We start from the raw sequence: 23,218 nt of genomic DNA, 5'->3' as shown, positions 1-23,218 counted from the left end.
CCAGTCGCTAATTACTCCCAATTGCCACTTGTCGGATGGTCAAAACACGGAGAACAAATCTTACCTATTATATAAGTGGCTATCTAACAGAGTTTAGTATTTAACGGATTTTGGTATGTTTTAACATATTTTAACACTACTTAACAGATTTTAGCACTTAACAGTTGGTTATTAAACCTCATCAAACCATAAGACACAACCATTACCATAAGACTCATCAAACCATAAGACACAACCATTACCATAAGACACAACCAATGGCATTTACAGCCATAATTAAAATTTATCTCATCAAACCTCCTATTTTAATGATATACAGACATAATTGGTTCTCAAGGTCACTGATAATCGAGAGGTACTAAATCATCTTTCTTGGAATATTGTATAGATCGATTGAATCTTTTAATGGAACCCATTTGAATTTGTGATTGTTTGTTTTGAAATTAGTGAAGTCGAGCAATGTAAATTTAGATTTTTACTCCAATGTCCTACTTTTTAAGGAATTTTTTCAATTTGATAATATATAGACTTTACTGTTTCTTTTGTGCTTTTTGTGGTTTATGAATTTTTTTTATATGATTGTTTGGGCATCATCCTGCAATTTATTTTTACTTATATATGTGTTTGGTAATAGGTATTTATTAAGAAATTTTCGGCCCCAAGAAATACAGTTCTGGAATTAAGTCTCTTGCAAAGTTTCAATTTGATCGAAGCCTTGCCACAGATATCCCCTCGGCTTTGTAGCAAACCTCTCAACCTTTCTTGGTGAAGAAGTCAGAGCATGAAGAAAGCTTCCTGCGTGTGAAAGGGGATTACATTAAAAAGGTTTGTGAGATTTCTTTTCATATAGTAATAGCATAGTAAAATTAGATGAGTACATATGCAAGTTTCAAATTAGTAATCCTGCAAAAACTTAAAAAAAAATACATTAGTTTAAACAAACCGAGAGAAGAAATGTAAGAGTTAACAAGATAAATGTTCCAATAACCAGACCCATTTAAAATCAACTATAAAAAATATGTACCAAGTTTCTAATTTACTGACTCCATAAAACATAAAACTTCAAGGGTCAATGTGTCAGTTTAGCTTTTAGACATTTTTTCATGCATATTTAAAATAGTAAGGTGCATATTTGACTCCTGGGATATATCATATATAATTGGATCGTAACACCGAAATCTCATACCAAAAAGAAAAAGTATTTAACCAAATAATTCTGCCACATGTGCAGAATGTGGCACCCATATATCCACTCTCCATAACACAGCGGTCAACAAACTGATAACTCAGTCTTAAGTCCCAATTATTATACAAGGAAGAGTATTTGCAAGCCTAGATAGTTAATGAGTTCAAACTTGCAACAAGTCCATATAGTAGTACAAACATATCAATTGTTATCTAGAGAATAATGCTCAAAAAACAGCGACAATACCTCATCATTGGTGACATGCTCACTGAGAACAGCATCAAAACAAAAATCATGCTTCTCCACATAAGCAGTCAAGTCGACCTATAATATCATGGCAGAAGTTTATATAGTACAACAGTAAATCAAACAAGATGTAGGATGTAGATAAAGCCAGAAACACTTCAACATTAAATCAAAAAACCATACCTTAACCTTGGGTTCATAGACGGTCAAATAAGCATTATCATACACATTTACAATACAGAATTAAACTGGTACAAATTTAAGATGGCACTAAGTATTAAAAACTTGGTCAGCAGGAAAGTAAGTCTGCTAATGATGCTAGAAAATAACTAGCACAGCAAAATAGCTGAATGACAAGGAAGAAAAATGGTGAAGTAAGAAAATAAATCATACATAAGAATGCACGATGCATAAATCCAGTTCCACGGGTGTCACTGCTAAAAACACTCCTATAACCAACTAGGCCCCTGAAGCAAACAACAAAATAGAATTTCTTCTCATTAAGAAGTTACAGAAAAAAATATCAAAATAAAAACTGCATATCATGAATTTAAAATATTCAGTGAAATAAACGACAATAAGGATTCCAAAGAATGCTCTCAACAATGTTATATTACAATACAGCACTTCATCTTTGGCTTGAAAGTAAGTACCAAAGTTCTTTTTGGGGTGTAAATATGTAATGTTCACTTTCAAAAATATACATACACACATATGTCGACTGAGATATTTATAACCATGAGTGTATGATTAAGATGAAGCTTTGCTGGTTTAGTTAAAGTCAATGAAAGTTGAGTGTGAAAGCTTATTAGTTATTAAAAAGTTTAGGATTGTCATCAAATTAGCTCTAGCAGAAATGTCGATTAGCTTCTTCATAAGAAAGTTCCCTAGCTGTACTGTAACGAAAACTGACATATTTACAGAAGATTTCAACAACTACAATATACCTTACCAATAGACAACAAACAGGTTGTGTTATTTGGTATTGAAACAATGCCCACATTACTCGAAAAAAAATTAAAAAAAGAAAAAACGATATAAAACTTTACAAAATGAGTGTTTCGGAAAGTCCATCAAATAAGTTTATGTTAAACAAAAATAGAGACAGATAAGAGAACAAATAACAAAAGATACATACACATTTTACTTTGTGCAAAAAAATCACATGCCATTCATAGATCATAACTGTGACCCTAACTGAAGCAGAAACTCAATTAGCTAAAGAAAACTGATGGGATTACAGGATATCGATATCTAAATTTTTTTTTAGGGAAATCACCATATAAGAATTGTGGATTAGTCGTATAAGAGGTTGTGACACATGTTGGTGAAGAAAAAGGCTGGGTTTGAGAGAAAATGGGAGAACTTGAGGATTTAGGATTACAAAAAACTTTATTATTATTATTATTATTATTAGGTAAAATCAGCAAGAAAATTAAAGAATCTTAATAGTTCAAAATAAAAAAATTCTAAAAGCTGGAAATAATGGCCCGTGACCTATGTACAAATTTGTCATAAACAATTAGAAGTAAAGGTAGCTATACCAAACCCAGTCTCAAAATGCTGTAATTCACATGCACAAACGAAAAAAAACTCAAAATTCTACCCAAAAGAGAAATTACAGAGATGGGTGGGGGGCCTCACCATAGGAGTGGTGGAGAAGGTGTAGAAGGGACTCGGTCCTTGCGAGTAGGAATTCGAAGGAGAAGAAGCGGCTGATTAGAGATGAGTCAGTTTTGTGAAGGATAAGATCTCTCCATGCGGCTGTGGAGAGATAAGGAATTAGGTTGAGGGAAACGATTTTGGTGAAGGAGAAGAAGCGGCTGATTAGAGATGAGTCGGTTTGGTGAAGAGATAAGGAATTAGGTTTCCTTCTCTTGGGCTCTTGGGCTGTGAACTATATTTAAAAAAATAAAATTGAAAGTAAATTGGCCTCTTGTTAGCTAATTTAAAGTTAGCTAATTAAAGAGATAGAAAAATAATAAGAAAGATAGGTAGAATATTTTTAGGAATTTAAGAAAAATTTAGAAAAAATTTACATAACATAAATTAAAAATCGTCATTGACTTTTTGGTCTGAGTAGTATATTAGGAGTAAGAATTTCAAATCAGTTAAAAAACTTTTCAATGCTGGTAAAGAATATGATGTGGCTAAACATTCATATAGTATTAGAGGGGACCACTCTTTATTTTTACCAAACAACCAATTTAAATTAAATAATTGTTAGTTGTGCTTTTTAAAGTTTGTTACTTATAACTATTTTAAAAAAAAAATTATAAATTACTAATATCATTATTATCGAACACAATCTAACTTTTATGTTTTGGCTATTAACCAGAGTCTCGTGACTATTTAAAAAAGAGATTTTAAAGATAGATAGAACTTTGAGACTGTGAGACATACATGGCAATTAAGGATTAGTTTCCATATTGGAGTAATATGGAGATTGTGGATTTGATTCTTATTACTTTCATAGTTGAAGAAGGTAATAAACAGATAGGGCAGACATGTCCTGTGTGTTTGGAGGAATTTGAAGTGGGAACGACCTATGCACATATGCCACAATGCTTACATTTGTTTCATGTCGACTGTATTGTTAATTGGATTCGTCGAAATCCTTCTTGCCCAATTTGTCGAGCTCAATTATTTCATTTAAATTGGTTTTAACCAGTTATAGGTTTAATATATTATATGTTATTGAAGCAATTACTGTTTGAAAATGTGTCTCAAAATAATTCTTCATATAGACAATAACTTTCTACTTAAATAATATTGTACATTTTAATAGTCATGTTATTTATTATCCAATTAATTTTTTGAATATTATATCTTTGTTTATGTATTCGTTTTATAAATATTAATTTGTATCCACCTTTCTTATACCAGTTTAAGTGAAACCAAAATAAAAGGTTAGGTTATTACTTTCATAGACTTTATTTTACTATATAGTGAGTGGAATTTCCCAACAACTATTGCATATCATGTTATCATTTCATTATTTTTGTAAATAAATTTAAGTTATATCTGTTATTTATTCATTTTTACTTCCTTATGTACAGATTTCCACATCAAATAAAGCAAATATCACCTCTGTTAACATAATGAGAATTGGTAAAGGTTAGTTTATATAATAATTTAATAATAACAATCTATACCAACAACTACATTGATAATAAATTTTACAATATATTATTAATTATGTATTTGTTTTTCTACAAACCTACATTAACAACTAAAAAAAATTATAATATATCTTTATTTATGTATTCGTTTTATAAAGATTAAGTTTTATCAACCCTTTTTTATACCAGTTTAATTCCTACCAAATCGAGAGTGAAACCAAAGTAATAGTAATAATAATAATAATAACATAACCAGAAAATTTTAAAATTTGCCTTTATTTTATGTAGACACCGATGAACAAACTCAAAAAAGAAAGCTATATAGAGATTTATCAGAAGAAAAGAAGGAGTCAATTTGCAAAAGACGAAGAGCAAAATATGCGCAACAAAAAGCATCAAGAAACACTGTAATTCATATAAATGAATCCACATCAATTAGCCATGTTGATTCTCAAAGATTAGCAGCTGCTTCAAAACAAAAAGCTTCAAGAAACAATCTGATTAGTAATGAAAGAAGAAAACTTTATAAAGATTTATGTCAAGAAAAGAAGGACGAGCTCTGCAAAAGATGGAGAGAAATATATGCCAAAAAAAAAGCTTCAAGAAATAATCTAATTCATATAAATAAATCGACATCAATTGACGATGATGATTCTCAACGATTTGTGGGTAGTAGTGTTAATATCTTACAGACCAACACATCTATCAACAATGATTCTGAATCTTCAAATCAACTATCAACAATGCTTAGAGGTAACAAATCAATACAGAAATTGTTTAAAATTTATACCATTAACTCAATATGAGGTCTTTTGTTTGTAACTACCTTTTAACTTTCCAATGAATTAGGTGGGATGCAACAAAATGCTATTGTACAATCTAGAAAACTATTGAAGGTCGTACCATCAAAACCTTATTTGTTAAAATTAATGCCTAGATGTACACATTGCAAAGCAAAGCGATTCCCACATGAGACAACTGGCTTTTGTTGCGGTAATGGAAAGATTTCTTTAACCACAAATGATGTACCTAAACAACTTCTTGATTTGTTTACCGGGAACACAAATCAATCCATACATTTTAGGACATACATTCGCACTTACAACAACAAGTTCGCATTTACCTCATTCGGAGTAAATTTTGATAAAGATCTCTGTCGAAGGAATAAAGGGATTTATACTTTCAGAACTCAGGGACATATATATTGTACGCCCTGGTTTTCCCACGGGCTGATTAGAAGGTCGTGCCTCGGATTAATCAAGTTTAGTCTGAGGCGCCCACAGACCGAGGATATTAGCTCGCCCAAATTGCCCAGAATCAGAAGGCCGAAGGTCAGATCAGGGGGAGAAGCTCGTATTACGAGCTTCTCATGGCACGAGCTTCCCGCGAAGCTCTGACCCTCTATGAAGTTAACACACGCAAGATAAACGTGCATATATCTGACATCACGTGTCCGATATCCCCCTGACTTCTCGGACACGCAGCAAGAACGTGCGTATCAGACACCCACAGCTGGATTGGGCCGTGCGGCCCATTCTCTCCTTCCATGCTGATTAGACCACACTTATGTGTCAGGTTTAGGAATTAATCATGAATGTCACAGAGTTGATATGACAAATGGTAAGGTCATGGGATGACCTCCCTACCAACTTCCAGGTGCCTTCTCCTATAAATATGGAGACCCTGGGAGTTGATAGGGGTTGGGAAAAATAGTCTTTGAAGAACTATATACTTTGTAAACAAAATACCCAGAAGATATCAATAATATTGACTAGTGGAATAGAAGGATTTTAACCTTCGAACCACTTAAAAAAAGTGTCTCGAGTCACCTAGTTCATTCTCTAAGATTTCATATTTGTGACGGTTCTACTTTCAGTATTAATCCCTTTCTCTTTTTCTCTTAATTACCTGTTTGTGAAGAACTGCGTCAACAGTTTGGTGCTTTCATTGAGAGCAAGTTCGATCAGTACTACCACCAACATCCAACTATGGTGACTACCCGATCCAGACATGGCAACGAAACAGAACAGCATGATGGGCAAGAGGCCCACCATGTTGCCATCCCTGATGAGCAAATTCCCGAAGTCCAGCAGAGACCAGGAAAGCAGCCGGCAGGCCAAGACGACACTGGTAGTTCAGCGCCCCAGCCGCCTAATCCGAACCCATGTTATTATACTGCGGTGGAGATGGAGAATGCTTAGCTGAGGAGCCAGTTAGCAGCCGCTGGTTAGCAAATCCGGGATATTCTGGACCGACTACCCCCTATCGCAACCAATGTTAACATTGGAGAGAGGCAAGGTGAGGCTCCTAAGTCTCGCCGAGGTAATCGATCCAGGCGTAGCCGTTCGGATAGGCTCCCTGCAGCCAACTCCACCCCTTCATCACACCATCAAGAGGCAAACTTCAGGGAAGTGCCTAGAACCGGACAGCAGCAATACAGCCGTTCGGTTAGGACGTCAACTCCTAGCTCTCAGCCTTCCTCGAGGACGCCCAGGAGAGATCGAGGAAATTCCCGAAGAAGAGCCGGGGAGGGCCAACGACGATAGCCCGTCCCCGAAGACCGTCATGCGTCTCATCCAGCTCGCCCAGAATGAGATCAGCAAGCTGGCAGGGCCGAGAGGCCCCCACCAAATTTGATTCGTCCAGATGGAACTAGGATCGCCTCCCCAATCAGGCATCCTCCTTCTCCCATCAAACATCCGTCTCCTCAGCCCGTCCGGGACATCCCGGCCTACGGGGGTAGTAGGGGAGACCCGCCGTCAGCTGGGCCTTCCTAGCGCAGCAGGGTGCCAGGGGAAGGATCAGATCGTAGCCGCCAAAGACGCACCCCGAGCCTGTCCAGCAAGAGTCACTGGACCGGTAGTCGACGGAGTGATCTCTCGGGAGGAGACCTGCGTCAGCGACTAAGTTCGGCACAGAGTCACCAGACTACCTAGGGAGGCGACCTTCGAGACCGCCTCAATTCTCACAGAGAGGATCGAGTTAGGGATGGTAGCCAGGCCCGCTCAGTGGGGGCCCGATCCGAAGTACGTAACGGGGGGAATGTCCCAAATAACCTGTCTCAAGATAGGAGAGGCAACAACCTACCTAATATGTACAACGGGTCCGGAGCTGTTGAACAGCACCGGAATAACCCAGGATCTTAGGACAAAACCCTAGAGCGCCTAACTCAAATGGAGGAACTGATGAAGAAGCTCCTATCGGAAAAAGAAAAAGACGAATATGATTCCGGGGACGAGATGAAACTCTTCGCCCCCAATATAGCGACAACGGCATACCCTTCTGGTTTTCGTATGCCCCACTTGTCAAAGTTCAACGGGGACGGAGACCCGTCTGACCATTTAGGGATGTTCAACACCCTAATGATGGCCCATAACATCGGCCCGGAGCTGCGTTGCTTGATCTTTCCTTCCACACTGACTGGGCCTGCCAGGCAGTGGTTCAAGCAGAGTAAAAGGCAATCAATCAGCTCCTGGAAGACCTTTTCGGCTGACTTTAAGAGGGCATTCCATGCCTCTCAGGCCGCCCGAGTCCAGGCCGATTCCCTAGCTAACGTGAGGCAGCAGCCCGGTGAGACGCTGAAAGCCTACTTGAGCAGATTTGCAAATGTCGCTGCTCGAGCAAGGGACGCTGGCGATAGCTCCAAGCTCATGGCCATGAGGACCGGAATCCTGGTCGGCGGAGACCTGTGGAAAGATATTCAAAGGAGGGGAGTCAACTCGGTTAGCGAATTCCTTAACAGAGCCCAAGAGTGGATAAACTTAGAAGAAGCTGAAGCTTCAGCCGCAGGGACCAGCCAGGTCCCCGAGAAGCCCGCTGGGACGGGGACGGAGATCATGGTGGCGACTCCCGAAGTCGTGCAGAATAACCAGCCCGGTGGTGGCAAAAGAAAAGGGCATGGTGAAAATAGCCAACACGGCCAGAAGAAGAATAAGTCTATGGATAAATTCAAGCCCGTGTTCACAACTTATACCGAGCTCACCCAGTCCAGGGAAAATATTTTCCTGGCCAACGCTACTCGGGTCCCCTGGAAGAGGCCGGAGCCATTGAAACACCACAAGGGAAAGAGAGACGCTTCCAAATTCTGCCATTTTCATAACGACGTTGGGCACAACACCGACGACTGCAGGCATCTCAAAGATGAAATCGAGACTCTCATCCGAGCAGGCCCATTGGCGCAGTACTCGCAGAACAGGGTCCCGGCAAGTCGACCCGTTCCGGAGGTCCCAGCCATTCAGCCCGGGCCTCGGGTAGATCAGGACGTCCTTCCCCCCGTGGTCGAGGGAGAGATATCCACCATCTCTGGAGGGCCACACATGGCTGGCACGAGTAGAGGCGCCCAGAAGAGGTATGTGAATGAATTAAAAGCTCACAACGGAGCGGAGTTCGCCTCGGAGCAGCGTCAGTCGAAACATCAACGATTAGAGAAACAACTAATAACTTTCACGGAAGAAGATGTAGGCCATGTTCAATTCCCTCATAACGATCCTTTGGTTGTAGCAGTCTGATACGAACCACACCAACGATTGTGGTGAAACCCGACACCAAATATGGCAGCCACCAAGAACACATGAAATGGAATGAAGAACCGCGACCCAATGCTTAGCCAAGCACGAACCTTGGTATGAGGAAGACGCCACAAACGGGGATGGGAATCCGTTTGATAAGTCGGGTTGAACGCCACAAGGAATACCCTTGATAAGTTCGAATAGTCTCTTCAAGAACTCAAGAAGAAAACCTCTCAATTTTCATTTCATCAAAATCTGCCTTTTTTTCCAAATGTTTTCAAGGCCTTATATAGCCGAAAATTACATCAAGACAAGCCCCTTTGTCTTCCTAAAAACCGAAAAATTAAAGACAAGCCTTTTGTCTTCCTAATGAAAACCGAAAAGACAACCCCTTTGTCTTCCTAATGAAAACTGAAAATTAAAGACAAACCCCTTTGTCTTCCTAATGAAAACTGAAAATTAAAGACAAGCCTTTTGTCTTCCTAATGAAAACTAAAAATTAAAGACAAAAGGACTCTTGGACTCACACAAGTCAAGTGTTTAACTTTTCACAAAATAAACAAAGACTAAATAAAAAAATACAAGATGACCAAATACAATAAGACTCATCAAGCTCCTAAACTGAGTCTTTTGGCTCGCGCCCTCGTCACCAGAACAACTGGAACTAGACTTGGATCTTTAGTCTTGGTGTCCTCATCACAGTCCAGCTCGCTAACCGGAAAGTAAGGAGAGTGTTGGTGGACAATGGGAGCTCGGTGAATCTCCTATTCTGATCCACCTTAGAAAAGATGGGCTTGACCGTCGCCGAGCTAAAGGCGACCTCGGTGATGCTGTATGGCTTTTCGGGAGAGGGATCAGTAGCGATAGGGACGATCGAGCTGGTGATCACCCTAGGAGAAGAGTCTCGAATAGTGTCCAGACTACTCGAGTTCGTGGTCATTGACTGCTCCGCTGCCTACAATGCCATCTTGGGCCGACCTACACTCATAGCTTTCGAGGCTATCACTTCCGTCCGGCACCTCGCCATGAAGTTCCCTACTTCAACAGGGGTCTGTACTATCAAGGGCGATCAGCTCGCTGCCAGGGAATGCTACAGCATTTCCATGAAGGGAAAATCTAAACCCGGGCAGCTGACAATGGCCATTCAGGGCCAAGAGGAATCCCAGGGACCCAAGGCGGCCCCTGAGATTGAAAAACCTCAGGTTCCCGGAGAAGAAAAGCTCGCCATAAGTGAGGACATTGACCCCCGCATAGGCAAGGACGGGTCCGAGCTCCAGGCTATTAAGGAGCTCGAGGAGGTTTATATTGATAAGCAAAACCCATCACGAACGGTTAAGCTCGGAAAGAACCTCTGTGACAAAAGAAAGGAGGAGCTGACTGCGTTTCTGCAGAGAAACCTAGACGTATTCGCATGGTCGCACGAAGACATGATAGGGATCAGTCCGAGCGTCATCATGCACACGCTCCACCTAGATAAAAGCGTCCCTGCCAAGTCTCAAAAGTAGAGGCGTTTAGGGACGACCCGAGCCGAAGCCCTTGAAGAAGAAGTGGCCCGGCTCAAAAAGAGTGGCTTTATCCGCGAAGCAAAATTTCCCATTTGGGTTGCCAATCCCGTGTTAGTTCCGAAGCCAAACGGGAAGTGGCGGACCTGTATCGACTTCTCCGACCTGAATAAAGCCTGCCCCAAGGATTGCTTTCCATTTCCGAGGATCGATCAGCTGGTGGATGCCACGGCGGGGCACGAGCTAATGTCCTTCATGGACGCGTACTCAGGCTACAATCAGATCACGATGAATCCGGCAGACCAGGAGCATACCAGCTTCATGACCCCGACTAACGTCTATTGCTATAAGGTCATGCCGTTTGGCCTGAAGAATGCCGGAGCGACCTACCAAAGACTAGTAAACAGAATGTTCGCGGACCAGATCGGAAAAAACATGGAAGTGTACGTCGATGACATGCTTGTCAAGTCAAAGACTGCCGACAACCACGTTGCCGACCTGGAAGAATGTTTTAACATACTGCGAGAATATGGCATGAGGCTCAATCCTCAGAAATGCACTTTCGGCGTCGCATCGGGGAAATTCCTGGGTTTCATAGTAAATACCCGAGGAATCGAGGCAAACCCCGACAAGATCAGGTCACTGCTCGAGCTTCCTTCCCCCAGGTCGCGAAAAGATGTCCAAGGCCTCACAGGAGGGTGGCAGCGCTCAACCGGTTCATTTCCAAGTCAACCGACAAGTGTCTGCCCTTCTACAACCTGCTCCGGGGAAACAAGAAATTTGAGTGGACAGTAGAATGCGAAAGCGCATTCCTCGACCTGAAAGCGCATTTGGCTGAACCACCTGTGCTATCCAAACCCAAGGCAGGAGAAGCGCATTTAGTCTTGGTGTCCTCATCATTCCCCCCTTCTTGAGAAGGATTTGTCCTCAAATCTTCACCTGCATCAAAAGGACTCAAATCAGAAACATTAAAAGTAGCACTACCAGTATACTCACCTGGTAAATCGAGTCTGTAGGCATTGTCATTGATCCTTTCTAGCACTTGAAACGGACCATCTCCTCGAGGTAGCAATTTGGAACGTCTTTGTGCTGGGAATCGCTCTTTCCTCATGTGTACACATACCCAATCATCGGGGTCAAAAACCTGCTTGTGACGACCCTTGTTAGCATCAAGTTGGTTAGTGTTTAAAAGAGCCTCCTTAACCTCACTTTTTTTTGTATAAAAATTATTTTGTTTTCTCTCTAATTTTCCCTCATTGATCGAACTCTTCTCTTTCGTTTCTCTCGCACTTGATTCGACCCTTTTCTCTCTTTGTCTCTTTTTTTTCTCACTCTCATTCATCTTTTCACTCTCCTTCTTTTGCTCACTCAATTTTTTTTTATCACTCAATTTTTGCAACCTCACTTGGTCTTCATATACTTGCTTTGGCGTCAATGGAGCTAGAGTGATTGTTCGTTGACGAAACGTGAATGAGTACTTGTTGGTGAAGCCATCATGCTGGACTCGCCGATCAAATATCCAAGGCCTTCCCAGAAGGAGGTGTCCAGCTTGCATGGGAACCATATCGCACAATACCTCATCCTCATACTTGCCAATTCGAAATGATACCAGCACCTGTTTTGTAACCCTCACTTCACCACTATCATTCAACCACTGCAACTTGTATGGACAAGGATGTTTAAGCGTTGGGAGCCCGAGCTTTTCAACCATGGAATAACTAGCAACGTTAGTGCAACTACCACCATCAATAATAACACTGCATACCTTGTCTTTCACATGACAACAAGTGTGAAAGATGTTCTCTCGCTGCACCTCTTCTTCCTCTTCTTTTGCTTGCAAATTCATGGCTCGTCGTGTGACTAGTGCAAGCATCTCACTAGATTCTGGCCCATACTCTTCATCATCGATAGAAGCATCTTCCAATGGTGGCATGTCAGCAAGATCATCTTCATCTTCAGAATCGAGCTCGCCACTTTCTCGAATCACCATAACTCTCTTGTTTGGACATTGGCTAGCTATGTGTCCTCGCCCCTGACATTTGAAACACTTTATCTCACTAGAACGGGACGAAGTAGGGGCTGTTTTACCTTGAGGGGTCGTGGCTGGTTTTGCTGTAAAGGATGAAGTAGGTTGGTCTTCTTCCTTCTTTGGATAGTTTGACCGCCAAGTTGTTGCACTTGAATTGTGTGGGCTCGGTCTTGGCTTTGAACTTGTACTACCCCTCTTGAGCTGCCTCTCAACTTTGATTGCCATATGCACCAAATCTTGCAATTCCACATAATGGTGTAGCTCAATTGGATTAGCAATCTCTCGGTTCAACCCATTCAAAAACCTTGCCATTGTTGCCTCCCGATCCTTTTCCACATTGGCTCTAATCATAGCCATCTCCATCTCCATGTAATACTCATCAACACTCTTGGAACCTTGACGAAGACCTTGCAACTTAAGGTAGAGATCTCGATAATAATGAGGTGGTACAAACCGTCGCCTCATCACCCTCTTCATGGCCTCCCATGTGTCAATAGGACGATCTCCACTCCGCCTCCTGTTGATGCACAACTGATCCCACCAAACAATAGCATAATCAGTAAACTCAATGGCAGCAAGTTTTACCTTCTTCATGTCGGAGTAGTTGTGACAATCAAAAACTAGCTCCATCTTCTTCTCCCACTCAAGGTATGCTTCAGGATCACTCTTCCCCTGAAATGATGGAATTCTCATTTTGATATTTCCCAAATAATTATCTACCTGGTTCCTAGCTTCTCTATCCCCGCCATACCTCCTATGGTTACCCGCTGACATCCTATCAAACTCATCATCAGAAATTAACCCTTCCAAATCCCCTTCATTCTCATCCTCCCTTTGGTACACCCTATTCCTCCGTGGCCTCCATTGTGTTCCTTCTTCTACCCTATCCAACCTCTCATGTATTTGCTCACACTCCACCCTCATCATCCTTCGCATCTCCCCAATTAGTGCTTGCATTTGTAGATTCGGAACTTCAAGTGGTGGAATATCATTGCTTGCATTTTTCTCTGGATTTTGTGCCATGATGGAAATCTGCAAAATAAGGTTAGAATAATATGGAGAAAAGACCTCACCACACTCCCTCACGTGTTTCGCTCGAACAATATTTTCACTCAAATCCCCTCGTGTTTCACTCAATTTCAATGGCTTTTGCCCTCAAATAGGCTCACACCTCTGCCTTTTTTCCACTCGTATTCTTCTTTAAGTTCTTTCAAAACTAATCCAACGGTAATATGGAGTATTCAAGCAGCAAATCCAACCAAACAAACCAAACGAACACCGACGAAAACTGGTGAAAATGACGAAAAAATGATGATTTTTGGAACACTTGTGTGGGGTTTTGGCCAAAAGGCCTCTAGACCATAAGGAACAAGAGTAGAACAAAATTTTTTTAAGAGGGGTTTCTAGACTCTTTTTTTTTTTACTCTTTTTTTTTTTTTTAGAGTTCGGATCCCCTTGAAATTTCCTTTTCTCTCTTCCTTTTTGTTTTTTTTATCTCTCAAATTTGATAACCCAGATACTCAATTTTTGAAAAGAAAAATTTTGAACTCCAAAGAACCAATCCGAAAACCAAGCAAACTGTGGTACTATAACAGATTCAAGAACACTCCCAATAACATAAAACCATTATTCCCAAAATTCAATCTGTGATTCAACCAATAAGATCAAAACCAAAATAATTTGTGGCACTATAACAGTCTCGGATTCCACAACAAATAAAGGAACCAATTGAAACCAGGGACACAATTGAAACAAGGGAATTATCAATACCAATTTCGGATTTCACAACAAGAACATGAGAAACCCAAGGCAAAATTCGGATTTCAAAACAAAACAACAAGAGAAACTCAATGAAAATTCAGATTCCACAATTAGAACAAGAGAAAAACTCAAAGCCCTAATTCACGTTAAGAACCCTAATTCACGATTTCAGAAACAAAAAGAAAACAAATTAGGGGAAATTTCAGAAACCCTAATTCAATTGCACGATTTGAACAATGAAACGAAAAAAGAAAAACAAGGAAACAAATGAAATAAGGAAATCAAGAAGCTCTAGAATAGTTTCAGATTTCACAAGGAAACAAGGACAAAGAAATCAAAACACGAGTAGATGATGAATTTTTTTTTTTCTAATATAGAGACACGAATTGAAAGAAAAACACAAAGTAAAGGATAGGCCAAACCGGATGATCCTAAGCTCTGATACCAACTGATACGAACCACACCAACGATTGTGGTGAAACCCGACACCAAATATGGCAGCCACCAAGAACACATGAAATGGAATGAAGAACCGCGACCCAATGCTTAGCCAAGCATGAACCTTGGTATGAGGAAGACGCCACAAACGGGGATGGGAATCCGTTTGATAAGTCGGGTTGAACGCCACAAGGAATACCCTTGATAAGTTCGAATAGTCTCTTCAAGAACTCAAGAAGAAAACCTCTCAATTTTCATTTCATCAAAATCTGCCTTTTTTTCCAAATGTTTTCAAGGCCTTATATAGCCGAAAATTACATCAAGACAAGCCCCTTTGTCTTCCTAAAAACCGAAAAATTAAAGACAAGCCTTTTGTCTTCCTAATGAAAACCGAAAAGACAACCCCTTTGTCTTCCTAATGAAAACTGAAAATTAAAGACAAACCCCTTTGTCTTCCTAATGAAAACTGAAAATTAAAGACAAGCCTTTTGTCTTCCTAATGAAAACTAAAAATTAAAGACAAAAGGACTCTTGGACTCACACAAGTCAAGTGTTTAACTTTTCACAAAATAAACAAAGACTAAATAAAAAAATACAAGATGACCAAATACAATAAGACTCATCAAGCTCCTAAACTGAGTCTTTTGGCTCGCGCCCTCGTCACCAGAACAACTGGAACTAGACTTGGATCTTTAGTCTTGGTGTCCTCATCACAGTCCAGCTCGCTAACCGGAAAGTAAGGAGAGTGTTGGTGGACAATGGGAGCTCGGTGAATCTCCTATTCTGATCCACCTTAGAAAAGATGGGCTTGACCGTCGCCGAGCTAAAGGCGACCTCGGTGATGCTGTATGGCTTTTCGGGAGAGGGATCAGCAGCGATAGGGACGATCGAGCTGGTGATCACCCTAGGAGAAGAGTCTCGAATAGTGTCCAGACTACTCGAGTTCGTGGTCATTGACTGCTCCGCTGCCTACAATGCCATCTTGGGCCGACCTACACTCATAGCTTTCGAGGTTATCACTTCCGTCCGGCACCTCGCCATGAAGTTCCCTACTTCAACAGGGGTCTGTACTATCAAGGGCGATCAGCTCGCTGCCAGGGAATGCTACAGCATTTCCATGAAGGGAAAATCTAAACCCGGGCAGCTGACAATGGCCATTCAGGGCCAAGAGGAATCCCAGGGACCCAAGGCGGCCCCTGAGATTGAAAAACCTCAGGTTCCCGGAGAAGAAAAGCTCGCCATAAGTGAGGACATTGACCCCCGCATAGGCAAGGACGGGTCCGAGCTCCAGGCTATTAAGGAGCTCGAGGAGGTTTATATTGATAAGCAAAACCCATCACGAACGGTTAAGCTCGGAAAGAACCTCTGTGACAAAAGAAAGGAGGAGCTGACTGCGTTTCTGCAGAGAAACCTAGACGTATTCGCATGGTCGCACGAAGACATGATAGGGATCAGTCCGAGCGTCATCATGCACACGCTCCACCTAGATAAAAGCGTCCCTGCCAAGTCTCAAAAGTAGAGGCGTTTAGGGACGACCCGAGCCGAAGCCCTTGAAGAAGAAGTGGCCCGGCTAAAAAAGAGTGGCTTTATCCGCGAAGCAAAATTTCCCATTTGGGTTGCCAATCCCGTGTTAGTTCCGAAGCCAAACGGGAAGTGGCGGACCTGTATCGACTTCTCCGACCTGAATAAAGCCTGCCCCAAGGATTGCTTTCCATTGCCGAGGATCGATCAGCTGGTGGATGCCACGGCGGGGCACGAGCTAATGTCCTTCATGGACGCGTACTCAGGCTACAATCAGATCACGATGAATCCGGCAGACCAGGAGCATACCAGCTTCATGACCCTGACTAACGTCTATTGCTATAAGGTCATGCCGTTTGGCCTGAAGAATGCCGGAGCGACCTACCAAAGACTAGTAAACAGAATGTTCGCGGACCAGATCGGAAAAAACATGGAAGTGTACGTCGATGACATGCTTGTCAAGTCAAAGACTGCCGACAACCACGTTGCCGACCTGGAAGAATGTTTTAACATACTGCGAGAATATGGCATGAGGCTCAATCCTCAGAAATGCACTTTCGGCGTCGCATCGGGGAAATTCCTGGGTTTCATAGTAAATACCTGAGGAATCGAGGCAAACCCCGACAAGATCAGGTCACTGCTCGAGCTTCCTTCCCCCAGGTCGCGAAAAGATGTCCAAGGCCTCACAGGAAGGGTGGCAGCGCTCAACCGGTTCATTTCCAAGTCAACCGACAAGTGTCTGCCCTTCTACAACCTGCTCCGGGGAAACAAGAAATTTGAGTGGACAATAGAATGCGAAAGCGCATTCCTCGACCTGAAAGCGCATTTGGCTGAACCACCTGTGCTATCTAAACCCAAGGCAGGAGAACCTCTTTTCCTCTACATGGCCGTCACTGAGGACGCAGCTAGTGCCGTGCTAGTACGAGAAGAGGACCAGGGTCAGAAACCAGTCTACTACATCAGCAAGAGACTCCTCGGAGCTGAATCAAGATACCCAGTGATGGAAAAACTAGCGTTCTGCCTAATCACGGCCTCACGAAAGCTCAGGCCGTATTTCCAGTCCCACTCTGTACACGTCATGACCGATCAGCCTTTAAGGCAGGTTTTGCAAAAGCCTGAAGCATCGGGACGTTTGCTAAAGTGGGCGGTCGAACTCAGTCAGTTCGAGATTTTCTATACTCCCCGAACTACCATAACAAGTCAGGCCTTGGCCGACTTCGTGGCGGAATGCACGGGATTCCAGGAGAATCCATCGGAAGACCAACCTCAGGTCGCCTCCCCGCATTCGTCGTGGAAGATCTTCGTTGATGGTTCATCTAACGAGAGCGGCTCCGGGGCCGGAATCATTCTAATATCCCCCGAGGGACATAGATTCCACTCGGCGCTAAGGTTTGGGTTCAAGGCGTCTAACAACGAGGCAGAGTATGAGGCTTTGTTGGCTGGACTTAGGATAGCTAATGAGCTAAAGGCGAGCTCTGTCCAGTGCTTCAGCGATTCCCAGCTCGTGGTGAATCAGGTTCTGGGCGAATACCAGGCGCGGGGACCCAAGATGGCCGCCTATTTGGCAAAGGTAAAGTCCGAGCTGTCTGCGTTTGAGAGAGGGTCGATCGAACAGATACCTCGGGAGCAGAACGCCAACGCAGATGCTCTCGCCAAACTCGCCACCTCGGGGGAGACGGAAACCCTGGGGTTGGTGCCTGTAGAATTCTTGGAGAGACCAAGTATAGAAGGAGATCGGGCAGAGATTGAAATGATTGACATTAGGCCGACATGGATGACTCCCATTCTTGAGTATCTCGTCGAGGGCAAGTTACCCGAAGGGCGTAACGACGCACGGCGAGTCCTTTATCAAGCTCCTAGATATACGATAGTCGAGGGAGTGTTATACCGACGTGGGCATTCCCTACCTCTCCTCCGGTGCATTCTTCCAAGTGAAGCGAAGGCCATCCTGCAGGAAGTTCATGAAGGATTCTGCGGGGACCACACTGGGGGGCAAAGTCTGGCCGTAAAGGTTCTCAGGCAAGGTTATTATTGGCCGACTTTGTCCAAAGACTCGATCTCATATGTGAAAAGGTGTGACAAATGTCAGCGATTCGCTGTGGTTGCCCGAGCTCCTCTGGTCGAGCTAAAAATGATTTCGTCTCCTTGGCCATTCGCCGTCTGGGGAATCGATTTAGTAGGCGCCTTGCCCACCGGAAAGGGCGGGGTCCGTTACGCCGTGGTAGCCATTGACTACTTCACCAAGTGGGCCGAAGCAGAGCCGTTGGCGACAATAAGATCGAAAAAAGTGCTAGACTTCGTGGTTAATAGGCACCACCGCCTTTCCTTTCTCTTTCTGGGAGGCCGAGCTTCCCACGTTCTTCTGGGGCAGATTCCTCTTCGGGGCCATCTGGTCGCCTATCGAATAAAAGAAACACTTTAGAAAAGGCGACCCAAGCAGGAGGACAAAGCAGTTATTCGTTACACGAGCTAAGGTAAGCCCAGCCCGGGGAGAGTGGAACCACGCGGTACAATGAACACGCGCCTATGCCCTTAACAGATCCCCGATTACTCGGAATTCGTGTGTCAGGGGGTTCAGAGTAAAAACTTGCCTTGGGGGGAAAGTTTCAGCAGGCAGAACGTTGCAAAACCGCTTTTGAGGCGTATTCCCTAAGCTACCCGGTTTTGCACCCAAAATTCCTAAAGATCCTACCCAGAAATGGTTCCTGAAGGAGCATTTTGAAACCCATGCCCCAAGGCGATTTCCTACAATAAGAGTGCCCTAGTCTAAAAAGGGCTGTCACCCTCCATATCCATGCAACCTAGAAACCCCATGCATGCGACTACAGTAAAAAATTTCTTACCTATGCTACAGTAGCATATTTTCAAAACGGACAGGGTCAGAAAACTTACAGTGTATTGCTGGGTGATGAGCGAGAGTGTTGCGTTGGTGGGGGCTTCGTCGGTGCAGTGGCTTCCAAAGCTTTGGAGAAACTTGTGCGCCTAAGCTTCCTGAACAAGGAGAGTGAGGGCAGCAGAGATGAGGGTTTCGTTCTTCGGAAGGTCAGAGAAAGAAGAAGGAAATTTGAGAATTTTTTGAATGAAAGGGTGGCTCGTGCGTAGGGTGGCCACCCCCTTTTATACCAGGAAAGGATCACGTGTAGAAGACCCTTGGGTGACCCTAGTGAGGGATCCGAGGCCTTCCACTCGAAACATGAAGCGACGGTTCGGCAATAGGCTAGGCCATTAAATGCGGTTCTCGTAAAACGTACCGTCGCCACCCACGACGTTCCACGTGTCAGACGCCTGTGAAACGAATGGAATGTGAAGGGTTGTGGGGAAAGTCTGAAAGCCCCTACTGTGGTCTCCTATGTATGACATCACGTACCACGAGCAGGAGCTTGGGGGGCAGATGTACGCCCTGGTTTTCCCACGGGCTGATTAGAAGGTCGTGCCTCGAATTAATCAAGTTTAGTCCGAGGCGCCCACAGACCGAGGATATTAGCTCGCCCAAATTGCCCAGAATCAGAAGGCCGAAGGTCAGATCAGGGGGAGAAGCTTGTATTACGAGCTTCTCATGGCACGAGCTGCCCGCGAAGCTCTGACCCTCTACGAAGTCAACACACGCAAGATAAACGTGCATATATCTGACATCACGTGTCCGATATCCCCCTGACTTCTCGGACACGCAGCAAGAACGTGCGTATCAGACACCCACAGCTGGATTGGGCCGTGCGGCCCATTCTCTCCTTCCATGCTGATTAGACCACACTTATGTGTCAGGTTTAGGAATTAATCATGAATGTCACAGAGTTGATATGACAAATGGTAAGGTCACGGGATGACCTCCCTACCAACTTCCAGGTGCCTTCTCCTATAAATATGGAGACCCTGGGAGTTGATAGGGGTTGGGAAAAATAGTCTTTGAAGAACTATATACTTTGTAAACAAAATACCCAGAAGATATCAATAATATTGACTAGTGGAATAGAAGGATTTTAACCTTCGAACCACTTAAAAAAAGTGTCTCGAGTCACCTAGTTCATTCTCTAAGATTTCATATCTGTGACGGTTCTACTTTCAGTACTAATCAATTTCTCTTCTTCTCTTAATTACCTGTTGGCGAAGAACCGCGTCAACATATATCATTACATCAATGATTTGCTACCCTCGAATGGTCGTCCTTCTTATTTGCAGTTGTACTTCTATGATACAGATAATGAACTACAAAATCGAATTTTAGATTCAGATAGAATGGTTCCATCAATTGTCGCTCAACTAATCGATATTCTTCAAATTAATCCATATTCAATTTTTTTCCGTTCGTTGGGTGATTTAGAAGATTTGGAAAACCAAACAATTCTTATAAGGACAGATCCAGGACTCGATCAACGTGTTTTCAATGCACCGACATCGTCACAAGTTGCAGCAATATTGGTTGAAAATAATGAAGGAGAACAACTAAAACCTCGTGACATTTTTGTCCATAACCATTTAGGTGGAAACCATAAAGTTCAATACTATTTTGGTTGTTATGATCCACTACAATATCCGCTATTATTCCCTTTCGGAGATATTGGATGGCATCAAGGAATTAAAAGGGTTAATCGAGGAGACAAATCTATATATAACAAAACAAATCATTCAATACTACCTCAACAATCGATAAATGCTGACGAATTGATAGCAAGGGAAGAACGAGGTTAGATTAAAACTTTAATGTTTACAAAACGCTAATAATATTAATGTTATAAAAATTACTTAAGTATGCACATCCAACTTATAATCACTTAACTTACATTAAAAATTTTCAGGATTGAACAATGTAGACAAGGGTCCGATAGTTTCATGCCGTGAATACTATTGCTACAAATTACAAATTCGAGAAAATGACAACTCAATCTTATTAATTTCTGGAAGACTGTTACAACAATTTGTGGTTGATATGTATGTAAAGATTGAGACGTCAAGATTGGATTATTTTAGAAGCAACCAAAATCATTTTCCCACAGAGATATATCAAGGTATTGTTGATACCATTACTCTTGGAGAAATGAATGCATCTAATGTTGGGAAGCGAATGATCTTGCCCTCTTCATTTATTGGTGGTCCAAGAGACATGCGAAAAAGATATATGGAAGCAATGACTTTAGTACAACGTTATGGAAAACCAGATATTTTCTTAACAATGACTTGCAATCCAAATTGGCCGGAAATTTCAAACGAACTACTCCAACATGAAGAACCTCAAAATAGACCTGATTTGGTTGCCTGAGTTTTCCATTCGAAATTAGAACAACTGAAAGGCGAATTGTTTAAGAAGAAGATATTTGGTCAAGTATGTCATAGAGCACCAAAAAAGAGGTCTTCCACATGCACACTTTTTAATTATCTTGCAAAGGGATTGGAAATTATATACACCGGAATCTTTCGATGAAATTGTTTCAGCAGAAATACCATATCAAAATACAAACATACATTTACATAATGCGGTAGTGAAGCATATGATGCATGGACCCTGTGGAGTCTTAAACCCATCCAATGTTTGCATGAAAAGAAATGGTTGTTGCAAAAGTAATTATCCTAAGAAATAAACAGCATGATGCACACATCAATAAATGATATTGATCCAACTACAAAAAATTGGACAATTAAGATGATAGTTTATGAAAAGTCAGTTATACGAACAAGCCCACAAAAACAATTAAAATATCAAAATCTGACGCTTATTGATAAAGAGGTAAACTAATTATTTTCTTTACTAATTTTAAATAATATATTTATCATTTTAATTATTCATTTACAAATAAAAAAAACAGATTATACCTTAATAATCTCAATGTATTCTTATTTTTGACACAGGGAAATAAAGTACAAGCTACAATTTTTGAGTCTGATATCCACACTTGGGAGGATTCTTTAAATGTTTACCAATCATATTACATCACCAATGCACGTGTTATACAAGCAAATCCACGTTACAAAATTGGAGACCATCCATATCAATGGACGATTAACTCAAAGACCAAAATAGAAGAATTATCAGAAAATGACGACCATGTACAACAACCAAAATATGACATAGTCAATTTCAAAGATTTGGAGCCTTACAAAATGACACCTAAAAACATAGGTAATTTAATTTAAGTTTTGTTATAACAATTAAACTAATTTTTATTGCAGATTCGTTATCAAATCCCTAATATTTGAAATCCAAAAATACAGATCTATTAGCAGTTGTAATAAAAATGAGCCCAGCTAAAGATGTAACGACAATGCATGGAATAAAAACAATCCAAGAAATTTATCTCATTGATAAGAGGTAAGAAGACAACCTAAAATAATTCAATTTTTTAAATACATAAGAAATATATATTTTTATTTAAATATTAACTATTTCAAATTTTCTTAAACTTTAGTTTCAATCCAATTTGTTTAACCATGTGGGGTCAATTTGTCAAATATGATGCCCAAAAGATATCTGAAATTGTCGATGAAAAACCAATCATATTAGCAACAAACATATTTGTCAAATCATACAGAGGTAAGTATTATAAGTCACAATCTTATAAATTATAAAATATATATATATATACTTTTTCATTAACATTATTTCATTTTGAAAAAGGTTTAACTTTGTCAACAACTTCATCAAGTAACTTTACTATAAATCTTGCACTTCCACAAGCAACAACAATGCGAAAATGGTAATTCTTAAATACATATCAATTAGCTTTTAATTAATTAAACCTAATTACATAATAAGATTTTCTAACATTTATCTTTATTTTATTATTATTCAGGGCAGATAAAAATAAATTAAAAATAAGAAGTATCATTGCAAGATCTTGTACATATCCATCTGTCTCCTTATCATCTGTTGGGATTCGTGAAATTGTTAAGGTTGGAAATATTGCAGATTTGAT

At 41.5% G+C, this 23,218-nt stretch overlaps 1 long non-coding RNA gene across 1 annotated transcript; it reads right to left on the bottom strand.

Moving 5' to 3' along the window:
- Positions 1-590: 590 nt before the first annotated feature.
- Positions 591-2,673, bottom strand: LOC133789953 (uncharacterized). Its single transcript, XR_009873805.1, has 3 exons — positions 1,616-2,673; positions 1,433-1,510; positions 591-795 (listed from the first exon to the last, which is right to left on the bottom strand). It is a non-coding gene; the product is annotated as an uncharacterized LOC133789953 (long non-coding RNA).
- Positions 2,674-23,218: the final 20,545 nt, after the last annotated feature.

This window comes from Humulus lupulus, chromosome 7, assembly GCF_963169125.1.
Source record: "Humulus lupulus chromosome 7, drHumLupu1.1, whole genome shotgun sequence".
NCBI classification, from domain to species: domain Eukaryota; kingdom Viridiplantae; phylum Streptophyta; class Magnoliopsida; order Rosales; family Cannabaceae; genus Humulus; species Humulus lupulus.
The sequence above is the reverse complement of the archived record's forward strand: the minus strand, read 5'-3'. Positions and strand labels throughout refer to the sequence as shown.